The sequence below is a fragment of the Dipodomys ordii genome, unplaced genomic scaffold, assembly GCF_000151885.1.
Source record: "Dipodomys ordii isolate 6190 unplaced genomic scaffold, Dord_2.0 Scaffold1, whole genome shotgun sequence".
Taxonomy (NCBI): Eukaryota; Metazoa; Chordata; class Mammalia; order Rodentia; family Heteromyidae; genus Dipodomys; species Dipodomys ordii.
This window is the reverse complement of record NW_012267217.1, coordinates 60,322,773-60,344,163: the sequence shown is the minus strand read 5'-3', so window position 1 is coordinate 60,344,163 and position 21,391 is coordinate 60,322,773.

The following is a 21,391-nucleotide window of genomic DNA, read 5'->3' as shown; positions in this document are numbered from 1 at the left end:
CCTGTGTGTGAGGACATGTCCAGCGGAGGGCCGAAGTGATCAGGGCGCACTCTGTGTGTGTGGACATGTCCAGCGGAGGGCCGAAGTGATCAGGGTGCGCCCTGTGTGTGTGGACATGTCCAGCGGAGGGCCGAAGTGATCAGGGCGCGCCCTGTGTGTGTGGACATGTCTAGCGGAGGGCCTAAGTGATCAGGGCGCACTCTGTGTGTGAGGACATGTCCAGTGTGACATCACCAACAGTTGGCAATAAAAATGTGGAAAAATAATACTTTAAATACAAGGTGAGAGCACACACACACATCACTAAATTGTAATAAAATATGGGTTGTATGTAAAAATGTGCTAGTTTTAAGATAGACTCCAAAGCCTTGTCATAAATTATACTACATCATCTTCTACTGTTCCAGCTACTATTGGAAATGAAGCCTTCACCCATTTATGATTCTGTAGCAGGGGTTAGTTCTGAAGTTTTTTTCTTTTTTTTTTTTGTTTTGTTTTGATTTTGTCAGTGATGGGGCTTGAACTCAGGGCCAGAACACTGTTCCTGAACTCCAGGCTAGTGCTCTACCACTTTGAGCCGCAGTGCCACTTCTGGTTTCTGGAGGTTAATTAGAGATAAATAAGTCTCATGGACTTTCCTGCCTGGGCTGATTTCAAACTGTGATACTTAGATCTCAGCCTCCTGAGTAGCTAGTATTACAGGCCTGAGCTGCTGGCTCTGAATTTTATCTGCAGAAAGGAGCGAGTCTACCAGCCTGAGTTGCTACCTTTAGAAAGGGTTATTATCCTGGTAGATCTTTTATTTGAGGACGCGTCTGCTGGAATGTGTTCTTATGTTAGTAACACTCTTGCCCACCGGAGGCAGGGAACATCTGCTCTTCTTCGGGGAGTCTGGCATTCCAGACTATTCTAGATGACTAGGCTCCAAGAAAAGCCTTGGACTCTGATTCTCAACGAGGCTTCCTTGGGATGAACATGTGTTATTGCATTTCACTGCTGGGGAAAGAAGAGCGGGCCCTGTGAATATTCCCGGAAGAAGGAACCTTCTGAAGCGTGTGCTTGCTTCCTTCAGACTCCATGATGTGCTTATTCCTTGCTGACTGTTGTAATAGAATGTCATCTGCTATTTTATCCTCTGAGTCCTCAAGAACATGGTGACTCAGACATTTGGAATTGCAATGTGCAGACTTTTCCTAAAGTTGGTACACGTCATGGTATGGCACCAAAGCATCTCCGTTGTTCCCTCCTCTGTCAGTCTCTGCAGAAAAGCATGCGTGTGCAAGACGCCATCTTGAATGCTTAAATCTTCTCTTGACAATAAATATCCTCAGGCATTTTTTTTCATTTGATTTGTTTCTAGACAATGTTTTTTTGGATGTCCAAGTGAGTCATCTTGGTTTAAATCTCAGGGTTTTTTTTTTTCGAAATGAAAACCATCTTCCTTGAAATAGTGGATAGTTCAGCCTTCAACTCAAACAATCAGTTATTTTTCCTAAAAAATAGCCATTGAGCCAGTGTGGTAGTGCACACCTGTAGTCCCAGTTACTGGGGAGGTTGACGTGAGAGGATCACCTCAGCTTAGGAGGTTGAGGGCAACCTGAAGAGCATAGTGTTACAGTCGCAAAACAGTGAACAACTACTACAGGAGTCTGAGGTACACACAGCTCATCGGATCCTTAGATGTTTTTAAAATGATCTGTATTTAAAGCTTCAGACTTACTATTATATTTTCATGCTCTTCATCACAGTCGCTTCTAAGTGAAATTGCCATTAACAAAAAAAGGAAAAATCTGGTGCTTGGTAGTACACGTACCACACCTTCCAAAAAGTATCTCGTTAATAATTTAGCATCAAACAAAACAAAAGCCTTTTACAAACTAGAACTTTCTGATGGTTTGGGGGGGAAACAAACGTGGAGATAATCTTCACACAATGTACAGCATTTCACAGGAAAAGACTTCAGTAAGAAGATCCCTTTCCTCTCAGCCTCACAGCTCTTAGTGTTTTATTTTCCAGTGAGATAACTGTTACTCAATCTCTCTCTTTCTCTCTTTCTCTCTCTTGCTTTCTTTCTCTCTCTCTCTCTGTAACACTGAGGTAAGAACTCAGGGTTTTATTATAACTAGGTAGGTGCTCTAAAGCTGAGCCATTTGATGTCTTAGAAATGATCAGGTGAGCTTTATTCCTGATTCTTGTCACCAAATTTGCATGCCTGATGACCATGTATTATTTATCACAGTGAATAACAATGTTGGGATTTTGATGGGGATTGCATTAAATGTAATATTAATTATTAATTCATAATATTAATTCTGTCAATGCAAGAACACAGAAGGTCTTTGTACTTCCTTATGTCTTCTTCAATTTCCTTCTCTAGATTTTTATAGTTTCTATGGTGGAGACCCTTCACTTCCTTGGTTAATTCTTAGGGTTTTTTAAAAATCTTTTTGAGACTAATGAAAATGTACTCAGAAGATTAATGGATCAAGAAAATGTGGTGTATATATATATATATATATATATATATGCAATGGAATTCTATGTCTCCATCAGAAAGAATGGCATTGCCCCATTTGTTAGGTAATGGAAAGACTTGGAAAAAAGTAATATTAAGTGAAGTAAGCCAGGCCCAAAGAAACATAGGTCCCATGATTTCCCTTATTTGCAATAACTAGTATATGTCTGAAACAAGCAGAAATGGTCAGATAAGTTGATGTTAGGCGAAATGAACCTCAAGATAAGGACTCAAATGTTTTTTTTCTTTCTTGCTATTGTGTCTAACATATTTATAAGATTATTTCTTTGTTGCTTTGTATGTCTCTCCCCCACAGTATAACCCCTGCTTTCACTGTATTTAATGTCGGTATAATTTATGGAGGGGAAGGGAAAAAACAAATTGTTTAAATAGGGATACATGTGGACCCATTGCAACAATGAGATGTACAAGTCGTTATGTTGAAAATGAACTTTACAACTTTGGCCCCGGGTCGGGGTGGGGGGGTGCGGGGAGATGGGAAGGGATGGGAAGGGGAAACAAAGGAGGAGGCAACAATGCTTGATAAGAAATGTACTCCTTACCTTGCTCATGTAATTGTAACCCCTCTGTACGGTATTTTCACACACAAAAAAATCAAAAGTGGTTAAAAAAAAGAAAGAAAATGTACTTGCCTTCCTGATTTCAGTCTTGATCTTGCCATTGGTGACACACAGAAAAGCTACTGATTTTTATAGACTGATTTTATAACCTGCTACATTGCCAAAGTTTTCAATCAACTCTAGTAGTTTGGGAAAGGAGACTATAGGGTTATTTAAATATAAGATAATGTCATCTGCGAATAGAGATAGTTTTACTTCTTCTTTCCCTATTTGGATCCAATACCCACCAAAATCTCAACCACATTTTCAGTGAGGTAGAAAAAAATCAATCTCATATGGAATTATAAAAGGCCCTAAATTGCAAAAGTAATTCTGAGCAGAAAAGTAGTGCACTAAAGGAATTAAAACATCAAACTTCAAACTCTACTACAGAGCTACAATAATGAAAGCAACTTGGTACTGGCCTGAAGACCAACGGAACAGAATAGAAGTCCCAGAAATAAACCCACAGATCTACAGACGTCTAATATTTGATAAGGGAGCCAAAAACACATGCTGAGAGAAAGACAGCCTCTTCAACAAATGGTGCTTGGAAAAAAGGTGCTTCAGAAAACGGATACTGAATCCCTGTGTATTACCTCACACCAGCACCAATTCACAAAAGATCAAAAGCCTCAGTGTAAAAACTGAAATCATGAAATTATTATAGGAAAGAGTAGGAGAAATCTTAGGATTCCTTGGCTCAGCTAAGATCTTTCTGAATAAAGACCCAGAAGCACAGCAAATCAAAGAAAGACCTGATAAATGGTACAGACTGACTCATTTAAAAAAAATCCCAAGATCCTATTACAAAAAAAGACCAAAGTTAAGTGCAGAGGATATGGTTCAAGTGGTAGACTGCCTGCCAGCAAGTACAAAGCCCTGAGTTTAAGTCCTCAATAATGTCCAAAATATGTGTGAGATGCAAATGAAGTCTTATGGGAAAATGATAAATTATCTCTGTGGTCTTCATACAATAAAGATTATTCCTCAAATCAAGCTACAGATGTAGACAGAAATAAAAAAAAAACTATTTGGCAAGGAGCCTCTTAGGCAAATCTACCATTAAAAGCCTAATGCTATGCACTACATTATACTTTTCTCTGATTGTTGTAATGATGATAACGTTTAGAATATTTGGTAAATTTTGTGTATAAATAACTCCTTCTTTAAAATGAATTGCTGATGGAACATCTTTCTGCAACACGCTTTCCCAAGAAATCTGATTGAATTGTCACATTTCACTTTCTAGTGCCTTTAACGAATTGTAATCATCTCCAAGTGTGATAAATTTCTGGAGTTTAGAAATATCTAGTGGATGTCAAAATACAAAATGCTTAAAGAAAATTGCAAGTTATTAAAAACACATTAAGAAAACATGTGTCATTGAAGCTGATGAAATTTGAATCAAAGCAATACTAATAACTGATTATAGTAACACTCCCAAAGTAGAATTTCCTTTTTCCTAAGTATAGACACTTTTGTTAACGTTATCCTGTAAAAGTTCCAACTATTCTTGGTTGAAATTAAAGCAATCACAATCATGATTGTGACATTATTGCTTAGTTCTACAATAGCTTTTCTCTTTTACTGTTATGCTTGGTTCTATATACTTGACAGATACATAGACTAATTCTGTCAACGTGTAATCAATGCACTAGGAAATCTTACTGAAAGTTATTAAACTTGGTCTTTTATCTGTTCTAATAGTGCGTGGATAATTTTATTCAAGGGGAATTTATCTTACATAGTATTTTCCTTTCTTTTCATTTTAATCTGGTTAGAGCACAACAGTCTATAACTGAAGTATGAGGACAAATAGTTCATTTTTGTGATTATTGGTTTTCATTACAACATTCTATCACTATCCATACAGGTCACCAAAATAACCACACACTGATTATGCCTAAGCTCATATTAGAATGTATCTGCTGGTGAGGACCCCAACAAGAAACAAATGCTATATCTGAACAGAAAAAGTAAAGATGTCTTAATGAAGTCACTCTTTACAAAACAAAGGATAAGTTATGAGACCCAACAAAAGAAAGCTCAGCAATGAAAAGTGAATAAAGCCATAATCGGTATCACACACATACCTGCAATGCAAGACAGGAGGGCAACAGGTCACAGTTGATTATTAGGAGTGGACAGGATGTACAAGAGAGATACCTGCAGGAGCTATTCTTGGTAGCCTAAGGGACCTTCGGAGATATATTCTACAATAATAAAAAGCTATATACAAATATTTCTAAAACCTCAAAGTTATATCTAATTCATTGATGATCTAAGTGAAAATATATTTAATATCTGAGTTTAACATTTATCTAGCCACACATTCATCTTAGTTATATAGAAGGTAACAAAAATTTAAAAAAATCCTCTATAATACTATATCGAATACAAAATAATTATATGATAGAACTAAGGAAAGAGAAAATTAGTGATTAAACTTTAAAGTTATGTATTTCCCTTAGAATGCATGCTTTTAGAAGAACAAATAACCCAGTTGATAAATGGGAAAACAAATTGAACAGACAGTTCTCAAAAGAAGAAATGCAAATGGCTAATACATACATGAATAAAGATTCTACAGTCATAGCCAAAAGTAAATGCCAATCAAAATGTCACTTTATGTCCATTCACCTCACCCCCAAGTCAGAGTGGCACCCATCAACAAGGCAAACAATATATGCTGGGGAGATTTGGGGAAAAGGAGCCCTCATACATTGCTGACGAGTGTAAATTGGTCGAGCCACTATGGAATTCAGTGCAAAGATCCAGGGATCATAGGGGAAAAATAAAGGAGGGGGTAACAATGCTCAATAGGTAACAATGCTCACTACCTTACTCATGTAACTGTAACCCCTCTGTACAGTATCTTTATAGTAAAACATTTTTAAAGTGCTTTGTATTTTGCCCCTGTAAGCATATCTTGTGAAATTCACAAGAATTCATGGGAGAATTTCTAACATACAATCTACATATATAATCATATCAAATCCTAATACATTTGATGTGACTTGAGTATTATTTCTCTTTTGACTGACAAAGTCAGGTTAGATATATGATGTAATTTCCCCAAATGACCCATATTACAAAGTCAGAACTATAGCCATTCTTTGTTTCCTAAACCCACTGTTAGTCATAAACATTCATCTAAATCCAGATGGAGGTATGGCTAAGTGACCTGCCCTCAATCCAATGTTTGCTTGCTCTCCATATATATATATATATATATATATATATATATATATATATACATAGATAGATAGATAGATATTTGTTGACAGAAGTAATAACATATTTTCAATGTTTCAACTCTAGGATTGTCTTGGTATTCTTCCAAATTCTCTCCCTGAAGCAACATGACTCATCTCTTTAAAATGATTTTATTAAACCTAGAGGAAAGACCATTTTCAATGAATCCTAACATTCTCTGTATGCAGCTGATAAGACTGAAATGAAAAAGTTCCACTGTGGAGGCAGAATAGGTGGAATTTATACCCAGACACCTCTGCTACCCAGAACCTCCATAATGCCTTGGAGAAAAGACTGAGTGGAAAAATTTACATACTAGGAGAAAAATAACGATATGATATGTCAACCAAAGAGACCTGTTGCTAGTCTTACTAAGAATGAGCAAATTCTGGACTTCATGGAGCTCAGCTGGCTTTCCTGGCTTTCCTCCTAGTGAGCCCTTCATCTTCCCATGAACACATAGGTAAGGATGAACCACCTTTCCCACTTCCACTCACCTTGCTGTATGCCAACCCTAACTCCAGCACAGAGTAGTAGATTTGGGGAAATTCAGTAAGGTTCTTATTTAAGCCAGAGTTATCTGAGATCTCAAGTTCTTTGGTTATATTAATATTGGCTAAACATCTGAACACTGAGTTAATCTATAGATTAAGTGTAACAATCACTTTTACTGGAAATAATTGACTCTAGAGCACTTGTATAAACTAAAGGCAGGAGAAAAACTTGACATCTTGCCTTTAATTTTTGTATCTGTGTTCTTTGCTCTAAGCCATTCACCTTGCAATCACCTTCAAATCCAGGAAAAACAGAATTGGCTAGTTAGTACCAGGTCTATAAAGATGAATGGAGAAATATATATGTATACACACACACACACACACACACACACACATATATATAAAAGTATGCTCAAACTAATGTTATAAACAAATATAATATTTAATGAGCAAACTAATATTGTAAATAAATATATATGAGTATATAATATTATAAACAAATTGAAATATTGAGGATTGAATGTTAAGAACAAGGTCAAACTATACTTCTGTACTTCATTGAACCTTTAAACCACAAACACAACTATCTGGACATCTTAGCTGTTTTCCTTTTCTACTCCTCAGTTGAAGAAAATGATACCCACGTTTTTAGAGTTCATGAGTCTCAACTAAATTGGACTCAACCACCTATTCCACTGTGCCAATTAAAGATATGAACAATGATCAATAGCAGACAAAGGAGAGATAAGGAATCGTGGAAGACAGATAAAGGAATTCAGTGACTCCAAGATCATTTTGGGGGTACTGACATAAACTTTAGGTTTAAATGGAGGAAAGGTTGGTAGCGGGGTGAGAAGTATGCATAATTAAATCACCTTGGTGGAAGTTTGGTCCTGTCAATCACTGTTCCACAAGGGTCAAATCACGACCTATCACGATAGGAAAGGTCACTGTTCTCTGAGGGGAAGTTTCAGCTGTTGCCACACAATGTTTAGCCAACGATTCTGTCCTTTCTAGAGTCCCAAGATGGTGATAGAGGTAAGGACTCAGAAGGAGAAAATAATTACAAAAGGACAGAGAAGGACAAAATATAGTTGGGCCAATGATCAATGCCTTCTTTCAAGGCTACAGAGAACGTTACACTATTTTATAGTGCTTCACGGTTTGCTTATCTTGGCATTTGCATTTACATTATAGTTCCTGGATAGAAAGTGGGTTACGCTTTATAATCACCTGAGCAGCATCAAATATTTGGTCCATTGTATTTCATTCTTTGATTTCATCACAAATAACGTCAACTTTGTGTGCAACCTCAATTCTGCACATTAGCAACCTGAAGCTACTGTACCTTCCAAGATGTTAAAAAGCATTATCGGCCAGGCACCAGTGGCTCACACCTGTAATCCTAGCTACTCAGGAAGCTGAGATCTGAGGATCATGGTTCAAAGCCAGCCTGGGCAGGAACGTCTGTGAGACTCTTATCACCAATAAACCACTAGAAAACTGGAAGTGGCACTGTGGCTCAAGTGGTAGAGTGCTTGCATTTGAGCTGAAGTTTGCAGGGACAGCGCCCTAAGCCCAGAATTCAAGCCCCATGACTGACAAAAAAAAAAAGTAATATTGGAGGGTATCCAGCAAGTCTTTAGAACATGCTCAGAAATGAATCCTGGAAGCTGTCTGCTTCCTCTTTCTTGTTACTCTGGTCCATATTCTCTCACTTAATTTCTAAGGAGTATTTGTGTTATAGGAGGCCATGACTATAAAGCCTGGTCTGGCTCCAAACACACGCCTGCATTAGGAGAAAATGACATTATATAAAGAGAAATGAAAAACATGAATTTATTTGTAGCTTTGACCAAAACAGGACAAAGAGAAACACTTAATCTTTTTATCCTTTGCCTGTAGCCATGCCAAAACTCACAGGAAAGATAAAGAAAAACCAGGAAGGAGACACAGAGAGAGGCTCCTTGAAGATGAGGCTTTCCTTCTTCTGTACCAAGGCTCTTTCCTTCTCATCCTCCATTGGACTTTATCAAATAATCTTTTGTGTGCTTCATTATACTGTATTCAGATACACATATGTGGATATATTTATTATACACATATATGTACAGGTGTGTATGTATATATATGTATATGCATATATGTTAGTCTGTGGTGACATATTGGGTCTACAAAGAAAGTTAAGTGAATCTAAATTTTAAAGACCTAATGGCTTCTTCTGTTGGTTTGCCTGAACAAGTAATTCATTTAGATTTGTTTTACTATAAGGTCTCTTGTTTGAGTATGAAATGGCTGGTCTTAGTCTATCCTGTTCAATTTGACACTTAACTCTTATTCTCTGTATCACAAAGACACTATAAGCATCATACAAGGGTGACATGCACGTGACATAAAAAGTTAAAATGCTGGTAAGTAGTATCTGACCTTGAAACTTATTGAGCACGAAGAAGGCCTCCATCTACACCACTTTATAACTTCAGTAAGAGGGATTTCCATCCATCATTTATCTTACCAAATAGTCTCTTCTGTTAGGTTCATTGACATCACGAACAAAGGAGCCCAATAAACCATGAGGGTACATTGACTCTTCACACATAGATGGTTGAATAATTTTGCTACTGTTATAATCACAAATATTAGGCATAATTTAGTTCATAATAAAAAAGCAAGGGAAGATGGGCTTGGTGCTGGTGGCTTGCATGTGTAATCCTAGTTACTCACGAGGCTGAGATCTGAGTATAACAATTTAAAGCCAGCCCAGGCAGGAAAGTCTATAAGACTTTTTTATATAAGTGTTTTTTTTATTGTGAAAATACTGTACAGAGGGTTTACAGTTACACGAGCAAGGTAATAAGTACATTTCTTATCAAGCATTGTTGCCTCCTCATTTGTTTCCCCTACCATCCCTTCCCTCCCACCGCTACAACTGTGCTCCTCCCCCCACACCCTCCCACCCACCTAAATTGTAAAGCTTTTCAACATAATGTCTTGTACATCTCATTGTTACAATGGGTCAACCTGTCTCTCTATTTAAACTTTTTTTTACCTTCCCCTCCCCAAATTATATCAAGATCAAATACAGTGAAAACAGGGGTTATACTGTTGGGGACGGACATACAACGCAACAAAAAAAATCACATGGAAACTTATAAATTTGTTCAAAACAATAGCAAAAAAATCACTTGTGTCCCTATCTTGGGATTCATTTCACTTAACTTCATCTTATCTAGTCATATGTATATAACTTTTGACCTTTTCTACTTGTCCCACATATACTAGTTATTGCAAATAAGGGAAACCATGGGACCTATGTTTCTTTGGGCCTGGCTTACTTCACTTAATATAATTTTTTCCAAGTCTTTCCATTTCCTAACAAATGGGGCAATGTCATTCTTTCTGATGGAGGCATAGAATTCCATTGTGTATATATACCACATTTTCTTGATCCATTCATCTACTGAGGGGCATCTGGGTTGGTTCCAGATCTTAGATATAGTAAATAGTGTTGCAATAAACATAGTCGTGCTGGTAGCTTTAGTGTGGTCTTGTTTGTAAACATTTGGGCAAATGCCCAAAAGTGGGATTGCTGGGTCATAGGGGAGCTCTATGTGGAGTCTTTTGAGGAACCTCCATACTACTTTCCAAAGTGGTTGAACAAGTTTACATTCCCACCAACAATGCAGTAAGGTTCCCTTCTGTCCACATCCCCTCCAGCATCTGTTGTTTTTAGAGTTCTTGATTTTAGCTATTCTAACTGGAGTGAGGCGGTATGTCAATGTTGTTTTGATTTGCATTTCTTTTATGGCTAGGGAGGTTGAGCATTTCTTCATGTGTCTATTTAGCCACCTAATCTTTGATAAGGGAGCTAAAAAAAGTGAGACTTATCTCCAATAACCCACCAGAACATCAGAAGTGGAGCTGTGGCTCAAAGTGGTAGAACAGTAGTCTTGTGCACAAAAGCTCAAGAACAGTGTAGTGTCCAGACTCTGAGTTCAATCTCCACAACCACTACCACCACTACCTAAACAAGGGAAGATGAATGAGAGTGTACCTAAAGGAGAACTCTTTGTAGGTATGTGGAACACTTTTCCTTAGCAATGCTTTAAGATGGCTTTGCTGATGTTTTGAATGATAAAAGTTTGGCTCTGTTCCATCATTGCACCAATGCTACTGTCTTGGAATGATGTGTTGTTGACAACATGATGTTTAGAAATCCCAGAGAATTTTCCAACTCTCTCTTTCACCTCTCTCCTTCTAGAGCATTGTGAAATAAATACAAGCACAAATATCTGATTAAAAGCAAAGCTCAACTCTCTCTGTATAGATGTTTACAAATCTCAAATAATCTTAAAGTTAATTCTTAACATAGTAAAGATATCTCAACTCCTATTTTAAAGATGTCTCAGTATTGTTTTGTATTATAAGTGATCTTAAAGTTCACTTATAAATAGTAGAAAGAGTACCTGCTGACAATATCCAAGTTTAAAAAAATTGGCATTAATTCTTTCATTCCTTCCACGTTTGTTGATGGTCAGACAATCACCCAAAGATTCAGCTGTATTAGGATTTTGTAGGAAGAAAGATTTCAGGAGTAAACTGTTTCAACAATGTTAAATATGTTTGCATATTATATTTTCAGTTTTAAATGTTTGTTTGTAAATGATCAGCAGAGAACTATCATCAGAATTAAATGGATTATTAATTACTACTCCTGGTCTATGATAAAGGTTTGCAATCATCCCTACAACATTCCAACATAAACTTTCAAATATTGATAACTAAAACAAATTAACATGGTTAATTATTTTACCTCAAAATTTGGAATTATTTTTAAATTTATTTTAAATTTACTTAGGGATATATAATTGTACAATGAGATTATGCCATAATATTTCATATATATGTTACACATATGTGCACATATGTATGTATATATACATAGGAAGATGTATGCATGCATATATTTTTCTTTTGTATCGATCCCTCTATGGTTTTCTTTTTCTCTGTTCCCCAACCATCTCTTATTCTATGGCTTTCACTGATTTTCCTTATGCCTTCTTTCTCTTTCCCTCTCTTCTCTCCCTCATTTTCAGGTTTTGAAGGTAAAGGTTGGGAGGTAGAGGAGGGAGTTTGGCATGCAGTTATTTTCCCATATTCTAATGATTGTGGCTTAGCTCAGGCTGTGTGCAGCTTCATAAAGGGACTCAAAGTCCAACAGCACTGCACTTTTTCTGACTCAAAGAACCTGAGGACAAAGTTTTGCTCTTCTTTGTACTTAATGACCTTACAATGTCCAGATTCAGAATTGTTTCATCTTGCTCATCAAATCAACCCTTTAATCATTAGAAAATACCTTTCGTTCCCTGTGGCAATACACAGTTTTTTCAAAAGCTCCATAGGCTTACATTTTTTCCAGCTTCCTTTGAGAGTGTGTGACTGAGAGGGGCCAGGAGGAGATTTCTGAATTGTTGGTAGGTACTGCTTCTTGATCTGGGCACTGGTTGTAGGAATCTGTTCTGTTTGTCAAAACTTGCTGGGCTATAGTCTTAGGCATGTATGAATTTCTGTATATATGTTTACGATGCATGATATTTTCTGAAAGCTTCTAGACAAACGTAATTTTAAAAGTTCTCAGGGTTGGAGGAGTAGCTCAAGTGGTAGAATGCCAGCCAAGGAGCAATACCAAGTTCAAGTTCAAGCCTCAGATGACCCCCCACACCAAAATAAAAAAAAACACCACAAACGGTTCTCAAAGCTATCAGCAGGAAAAAAAGAGGTCAAACCTGCATTGGCTGTGAGTGTTGTGTCTGCCTTGTAGAAACTATCCTCCCAGCAACTCCTCCTATGCATAAAGTTGACATGATCTGAAAAGGTGCTTAGAACACAGCCTGGAGACCCAGTGCTCCATCCTGCACTGAAGCCACAGGGCTTGGCTGTTGCTGCCATCCATGGGGTAAAGATCTCCCTGTCTCCCTGCCCCTCTCAGCTTATGCTTTTTGACTTGGATAAACTAGGCAACAGAGAACCAATCTTCTCTCCCTTCTATTGTCCTCTGAGCCAAGTATTATCTGTGTATATATCCCCATTCCCTTTTAAAAAGAGTTTCCTCCACACTGACAATCCATATGCAAAGTGAATAGGAAAACTCTGGAAGTGGAAACAGGGTTGCGATTTCATTTTGCCATGAAGAACAGGACAGATGACAAAATTCTTGCTGGGTCATAGGGGAGCTCGCAAGTTAGCATCTTAAGACATTGGTCACCTAGGGTAACAGTCACTGAGTTGTGAATTAAGGAATGGGCGTTGGTACCTGTGAGACAGCCATATCCAGTGTAGAAATGAGTAACCTCACAGTTCTGATAGGAGCAGGGTTCTGAGGAAGGAAGGCAAGATGGGTATGCATCGGAAGATGAAGGCTCCGGCCTGGAACTTTGTGGTTTTATGTGGGGATTCAGAAATGGTCCTTCAAAAAGTAAGCAGACATTTTCATCAAAGTCAGCTTCTCAGCATTCACGCCTGGTCATTAAGTTAGTGACTGGTGGATAGGAAAATGTTATCCTGGGTAACTATCCGTCTGCCCGGCGGGTTGGTTTGAATCTTGGCAGCCAAGGTGACAACAACTGCTCTCTTTAGAGCCTGGGGATCAGCTGCAGACACAGGACAGACACGCTCAGTGCCAGGCAGCAGCATTTCTGTGGGTGGCTGCTATGGAAACGGCACTAACTATAAGTACAGCCTGGCCCCCGACTTCTGACAGCGCTTTCCAACCACCGATTCCAGGCAGAAAATAAGGCTGTCAATATCACAGGAGGGTGGCCTGAGACGCAGGCTCTAGCAATGAGAAGCCAGGAAAAACTTTGGGCCAGAGGGTAAAATTGGTTCCTTTGAATATAAGAGAGCAGAGTCCTAGGTCACTGGCAGGATCTAAACAATTATAAAGGAACAACAACAAAACCCAGAACCCGAAAACTCAGGGTTGAGTCCTAAAATTGGGGCAAGACAGTCTTAGAACAGAGAAATGCTTGAGAAAATGGTGGAAGGCTGTTTGAAGTAGTATAGGCTTTAAAGTTTAAAAAAAAGTTCATTTTGCAGTGTCAAGTGAGTACCACTGCTGCATTTGTTTACCCCATATCCCTCCATTTCCATTCCCCCGATCCTTCCAAAGACAGACAATGAACACATGGGGCAAACAAAAGCAAACAAAACAGCCACAAAGAAAAAAAACCCTCTTGTTTCCTTTTCTGGGAGTTCATTTCATTAAACATGATTTTATATGATCAGATGTACATAGGGATTGCGTCTTTGTGTTCCTCTCCTAAGAATAAGTATAGTCTTTCATTAAAAAAAATGGCAGGTCATTGATGTCATGGGGTTGTGACACCAGAGCCACACGAGGTCACAATGTCACAGCTGATACTCAGACACTGACAGCAGGCGTGCGGACCCATCAGCTCTGCATCCTTCACCTGGGTGAGAAGTCGGGACCAGGGAATGGAGGAGGTTGGTCTAGTGATCCTACATACTCCATCTTCTTGGCCTGGTCTGGCTTTCATCTGTCCCACAAAGTTACCACTGTGTTTGGAGGCCATGAGGCCTTTAAGAGGTGGAGCCTAGTGGGAGGTGACTGTATCAGGACCAGCCTCATGAGGGGAATTAATGTGGCTCCCCCATAGCCCTGGGTCAGTCAGAGGAGGATTCACGAATGTGAGAGTGGGTTCTTAGAGAGCGGACCTCTCTCTGTTTCTCATGTCCTAATCCTTCGGTCTCTCTCCTTGGTCTTCCTGCCCTAGGATGTCCTCTGCGTGGTATGGCATAAGCTTAGAGAAGCTCCCTGGAGGACACCCACATGAGGACGTCTGTCTTGGGCTTTCAGCCTCCAACACTAAATCTCATCACTCTGTAAAGTAGCCTTCCTCTGTCATGATGTCATAACCATACAAAAGAGACTTCAGTAACATCTGTGCCGGGAGCTTGGGTGACCATGCAGAATACTTTACACGGGGTGGCTAAATCAACACCAATTTATTTTCTCACAGTGCCAGGAAGTCTATGATTCAAGGATCCAGCTGGCTGATTTCTGGTAAGGACTCTTCTTGATTTGTAGACAGCTGCCTTGTTCTGTGTGCCCACAAGACAGAGAAAAAGCACACTCTGCTGTTGCTCTTTTTACAAAAAAAAAATAAGGAATTTTATTCTATTGGATTAGAATTCTAACCCTATGACCTTAATTCTTACCCCCAACATAGTCACAAGGAGGACTAGACTTCAATTTAGCTTTGCAAAAGCTGAAAAAGTCACATATTGCCTTGAATGGAAACTTTTAAAGTCACCAAAGACAGCACAAATGAAATGAAAGTTCTCAAAAAGGACACGTTCTCCGAGTGAAAACACTTAGGGCATATTGTGTGTGTGTGTGTGTGTGTGTGTGTGTGTGTGCCACAAGTACATCAGAAACTTGTATTGTGTTGAGGAGTGCATGATTGGTATTCTGAAAAGAGCTTCTTGAAGCATTCTGTGGAAAGTCTAAAAGCTCTGCTTAGTAGAGATACATTTGTTGTGCCCAGGTCGCAGGACCCCCACCAAGAAAACCACCAAGAGTCAGACTTTACAGCTGTTTTAAGGTTTTATTTAGACGGGCTGCAGCCCGGGTCTCACTCCAACACAGTGGAGCCTAGGAGGAGAGCCCCCAGCTAAAGATTTGCAGGGCTATAAAGGCAAACAACCAGGTGTTTGGATTACCACCATGTGTTGCTCTGCTAGACAGAATTCGCTGATCTTAAACAAGCAACAAGTGGGCATTGCCTCAAGACTTTAACCCTTCATGTTCATCACCACAGTGATTCCAAAGAAGTAAGCATTCTCCCCTAATTGTGTAGGCTAAGCTATCCATGGGAGTGGTATGCACCCATGAGTGGTAATTTAAAACAAGTGGATTTCATCTACTTACCTGCAAAAACAAGAGAATAAAAGAGATGAATTCACACACAAAATCTTGCTTTTCTTCTTTTAAATACATTTTATTAAGTCATTCTTTGCACCTTATGAATTACTTTCCATTGATAATCTAATTGTGTGTGCATGTATGTGTCTGTGTGTGCATGTGTGTCTGTGTGCATGCATGTATGTGTGTGCATGTGTGTGTCTCTGTGTGCATGTGTGTGTGCATATGTATGTGTGTGTGCATGTGTGTGTGTGCATATGTGTGTGTGTGTGTGTGTGTGTGTGTATGCTGGTGCTGGGGCTTGAACTTAGGGCCTCATGCTCTCACGTGGCTTTTCTGCTCAAGGCTGGTGCTGTGTCACTTTGAGCTACAGCTCCTCTTCCAGGTAGATTATCTAATTTAATTATGACATCAGTGCTGAGGCTAAGCTTCTTTAAGATCATAACTTGGTTTATAGATGGTTATAAAATGAAAGTCATTGTGTCTAATGTGAGAAATGGAAGAATTACGCTTTGGATTTAGCTCAAGAACAGAGACTTTTTTTCTTAAACCTTCAAATGTTATCACTAGATTTGAAGAAAACACATTAAAAATCAAGCAATTGTTTTTATAAATTTTGTTGGTCCATATGGAAAAAAATCTATGTACTACCTCTAATATATGTTTTCTCCATATGCATACTTAAATTTTATTATTTGAGAATACTCAGGATTAAATTCTTTTAGTATCAGCAACTTCTAAAGGTAAGTTGACTTAAAAGTGATAGAAGAAATTAGGAATGCTTTTTTGTTGTTTTGTTTTTGTCTGTCATGGGGCTTGAACTCAGGGCCTAGGCACTGTCCCTGAGCATTTTTTGGGGGGGAGTCCGATTGTGGGGCCTGAACTCTGGGCCTGGCCACTGTCCCTCAGCACTTCAACTCAAGGCTAGTGCTCTACCACTTGAGCCACAGTGCCATTTCCAGCTTTTTTTCTTTTTTGCTTATGTGGTGTTGAGGAATCGAACCCAGGGCCTCAGGCATGCAAGGCAAGTGCTCTACCACTGAGCCACCTTCCCAGCCCATCCCTGAACATTTTTGATCATGGCTAGCTTTCTATCACTTTGCACTACAACACATTTCTGGCTTCCTGGTGGTTATTTGGAGAGAAAAGTCTCACAGAATTGCCTGCCTGGACTGGCTTTGAATTGTGATCCTGAGATTTCAGTCCCTGGATTAGTTAGAATTACATGTATGAACCATTGGTGCCCAGTAGGAATGTATTATTTTTACCCATCAATTTTCTGTATTTCAGTGATTGGAGTCAGTGATAATAGTCAATCTTAATAGTGGCTTTAGGAAAAAAATAATGATTTGAACTAATGGGAGACAGCAAGTGGCCTTCACAGACAGTGTCCCAAGCTTGCAGAATATTTGTTCACACAGATCACACTTATACATTGTGACAGGTTACACCATTTCCCAAGACAATCTACCATCTGGCAAAGAAAAGTAAACAAGTATGGGTTCTGTTGTTGTTTAAATATCATGTTATTTTCATGGTGAGAGTCAATAAATATGCACCAGTCTGCACACGAAGCTGATAGCTGTTTTCAAATCACAATTTTTTATTTAGATTTGTTGTAAATCCAGCCATAAACATAAATTTTAGCATTGCCTTTTCCCAAAATGTTTGAAGAATCATTTGATTTTTGAATTATAATAAAAATGTATAAACAAAAGACATGAAAATGTAGAGAAATTTACTTAATTTTAGATTTGAGTCATATGAACTTATGATAGCTCTTGTACAGTATTATTATATTTTAAACAACATATGAAAATGTATATGCATGAAATAAGGTTACATGTAAGAATCTCCTGTGAGTTTTTAAATACATTATCAATTGCTTTTGACTACTACCTATCATTCAGATGGTATTTATCCATACATTTTCAGAAAAGGAATATGGTGTGTTTAAGAAATTGACTGTTAATAAGAGAAACCATGGGACCTATGTTTCTTTCTGAGACAAACAGAAAAGGTCAGATAAGATGATGTTAGGTGCAATAAACCCCAAGATAAGGACACAAGTGATTTTTACTTTCTTGCTATTGTTTCTAACATATTTATAAGATGATTTCTTTGTTGCTTTGTATGTCCCTCCCCCATGGTATAACCCCTGCTTTCACTGTATTTGATGTTGGTATAATTTGGGGAGAGGAAGGGAAAAAACAAATTGTTTAAATAGGGATACAGGTGGACCCATTGCAACAATGAGATATACAAGACGCTGTGTCGAAAAACAAACTTTACAACTAGGGGGAGGTCGGGAGGGGAGTGTAGTTGTGGAGATGGGAGGGCAGGGATGGTAGGGGAAAAACAAAGGAGGAGGCAACAATGCTAGATAGGAAATGTACTCACTACCTTCCTCATGTAACTGTAACCCCTCTATACGGTATTTTCACAATAAAAATTTTATTAAAAAAAGAAATTGTCTGTTAATATATTGTTAAAATGACACTCTAGTTCTCTATTTTGTAAATGCATTGGTATTGTTTAAACATCCTAATAATTCATTTTCACTTTCTAATAAAAAAATTAAACCCAAGTTAAGTGAAATGAACCTGAAGATAAGGGACATAGTGGTTTTTTTCTTTCTTGGTATTGTTTCTAACATATTTATAAGGTATCATGTAATTTCTTTGTTGCTGTGTATGTCCCTCCCCTGCAGTAAACCACTGTTTTCACTGTATTTGATCTTGGTTTAATTTGGGGGGGGAGGGAAGGGAAAAAGCAAAATGTTTAAATAGGGATACAGGTTGACCCATTGTAACAATGAGATAGACAAGACATGTTGAAAAACAAACTTTAAGGCCGGGTGCCGGTGTCTCATGCCTGTAATCCTAGCTACTCAGGAGGCTGAGATCTGAGGATCATGGTTCAAAGCCAGCCCAGGCAGGAAAGTCCATGAAACTCTTATCTCCAATAAACCACCAGAAAACCAGAAGAGGCGGTGTAGCTCAAGTGGTAGAGCGCTCGCCTTGAGCTGAAGAGCTGAGGGACAGCACCCAGGCCCAGAGTTCAGGCCCCACGACCGACAAAAACCAAACAAACAAATAAACCTTTGCTAGTTAGGTGGGGGTGGGGGGTGGGAACAGTGTAATTGTGGAGGTGGGAGGGAAGGGATGGTAGGGGAAAAGCAAAGGAGGACAAGGCTTGATAAGAAATATACTCTGTATAGTATTTTCACAATAAAAAACATTTAAAAAATCTACTTTCAAAGCTAATTGAGGCAAGAGAAACACAGAGGAATATGAAAAGACTCAGAATTAGCTAGCAAAATATGTCTTACAGATTAGGCTTGCTTTAAGCAGGAAGACACATGGTGATGGAGAAGAAACGCGCTAAATAAAACCATCAGATTGGAGACGTCTAAGGAATCTCATCAGCCATAGCTAAGCCTTTGTCTCATGGTCTTCATGAAGCCTACAGATCTTTCCATTGAGCAGGGTCCCCTGACTTCTGAGGGCAATGCTGGGTTTATTACTACCAGACAGGAATCCAGGTAGGGTATGTGCATAGTTAAACAGTTATAGAGAATTTTGACCAATTTCACTAATGCTCAAAATAAAGTGTCATTTTAATTGAAAATATTATGGCTTTTTATTTCATTTCTGAAAACTGTCCTTGGGAAATACAGACCACCTTCTTTAAAATTTTTATAAAATATAATCATATTATTTAAACATAAACTGTGTCTACATTCTAATGTCTCCTCTCTTTACAAAGTACTTTAAAGGAGTAAATTAACTGAGGCTGATATTAGTACATAATTCTGAAATATTTACCTGCTCTTATTACCCAAATCTCTGCTGTGTAACATCCTATATAATTTCAATTTCCCATTTGTATCTTAAAGAAATGATATACTCAAATCTTCAAATGTTATTGTGAACATATATAAGATATTCCAGATAATGCTCTTAGCATTATGGGCTATTTCTAATAAACATGCATTAAGTGAACATTAATTAATTTGTATTTCAAATGGATAAAGTAAACTTTATGTGAAATGCTGAGATTTTCATGGTAGACCTTTTATTTATATCATATATATATATATATATATATTTGTCAAGAATTCTGGGTCAGTCTAATGAACTCAGGTAGAATATTCATTCAAAAAAAGGACAAAGCAAAACAGAACAATTGGGCTTCAAATAATTAATCACTGATGATGCTCTCTGAAAAGAATAATGAGTAATGTTGAAAGAGTAAGCTGTAAAGAAATTTCGAACTGAAGTTTCTAACAAAAAACATTTATCCAGCTGGACAAGTATTGTTGGATAACTAATGTATCTCTTGCTCTGTGTAACAACATAGTCATTATTACTTAAGGTGGAAATATAAGCATAATGGCATTTCATGGTGCTAAGTTCACCCAAACAGACAAGTACTTGTTCTCTCATTTCTTTTTTTCTCTCTCTCCCTCTCTTGCGCTCTCTCTCTGTCTCCTCCTCCTCCTCTTTTAACTCCTCCTCCTTCTGTAGGACAAGGGATTAAAACAGAGCCTCACACATGCTAGACAAGTACTCTCCTCTGAGCTATACCTGTGACCCAATATTTTCAAATGGACATCCTTTGGTGATACACAGCAAGATATAATTGAGCTAACATGAATCTGTTAGGAACATTCTCATAATCTTTGAGAATGACTCTTTTATCAAGAGCTCACTCATTGATAGGTAAAAATTTTATTTTACTGTCATAATCTGCATGACTTTAATTACTCATCAATTTTAATAATTGTTTGTGTTTAGTTTTGGCTTTTAATTTGCTAATATTCCACTCATGTTTACCTACTACATATACAAATTAAGTTAGACAATTGATTTGCATGTTTATTATTTCTTGATAGAATCCAAGTTCCAGGTGGATTAAAGTGTTATATCTGAAAAAGATTTAAAAAGACTAGCACATCTTAAATTGTGTCTGGAGTGCCAAATAGTCAATGAAATATAGCACAGAGAAAAATCTCAAATTAATTTACCTAACCCAAATAAAAACTTGAAGCTTCAGAGATTACAATCCACAATATAATACTGGAAATATATCTACCATAGCTCTTAGAAATAAAAGGGTAGGGGAGAAGCTGGAATCTGAACAAGCTCTCGCATAGAAAGCAGTTTTAGAGTTCCAGTGAACAGTCCTAAGCCAGAGAACCACACCAAGTGTGCCATAACAGGACAGAGAGTTAGACAAGAGAGGGAAGCCAAGACAAAAAGACACATCTGAGCGCTCGCCAGCAGCCGCCGAGGCTGCGGTGGCAGGGTCGCAAGCGGCGGAGACCGCAGCCATACCTGAGCACTCACACAGAGAGTCCGGGACGAAGGAGCCAGACGCAGCAGGTGAGCAGATTCTACTAAACACCAGCAAGAACCAACAAAGAGCGGACATCTTCATCCTGCAGCTTGCAGACCAGAGACGACCCAGGATCCAAGACTCGGTGTGAGTAGAAGCCCAACATCCTCACTCCTTCTCAGGGAGCAGAGGAGGGAAGGCCCCCCCCCCCCCAGCA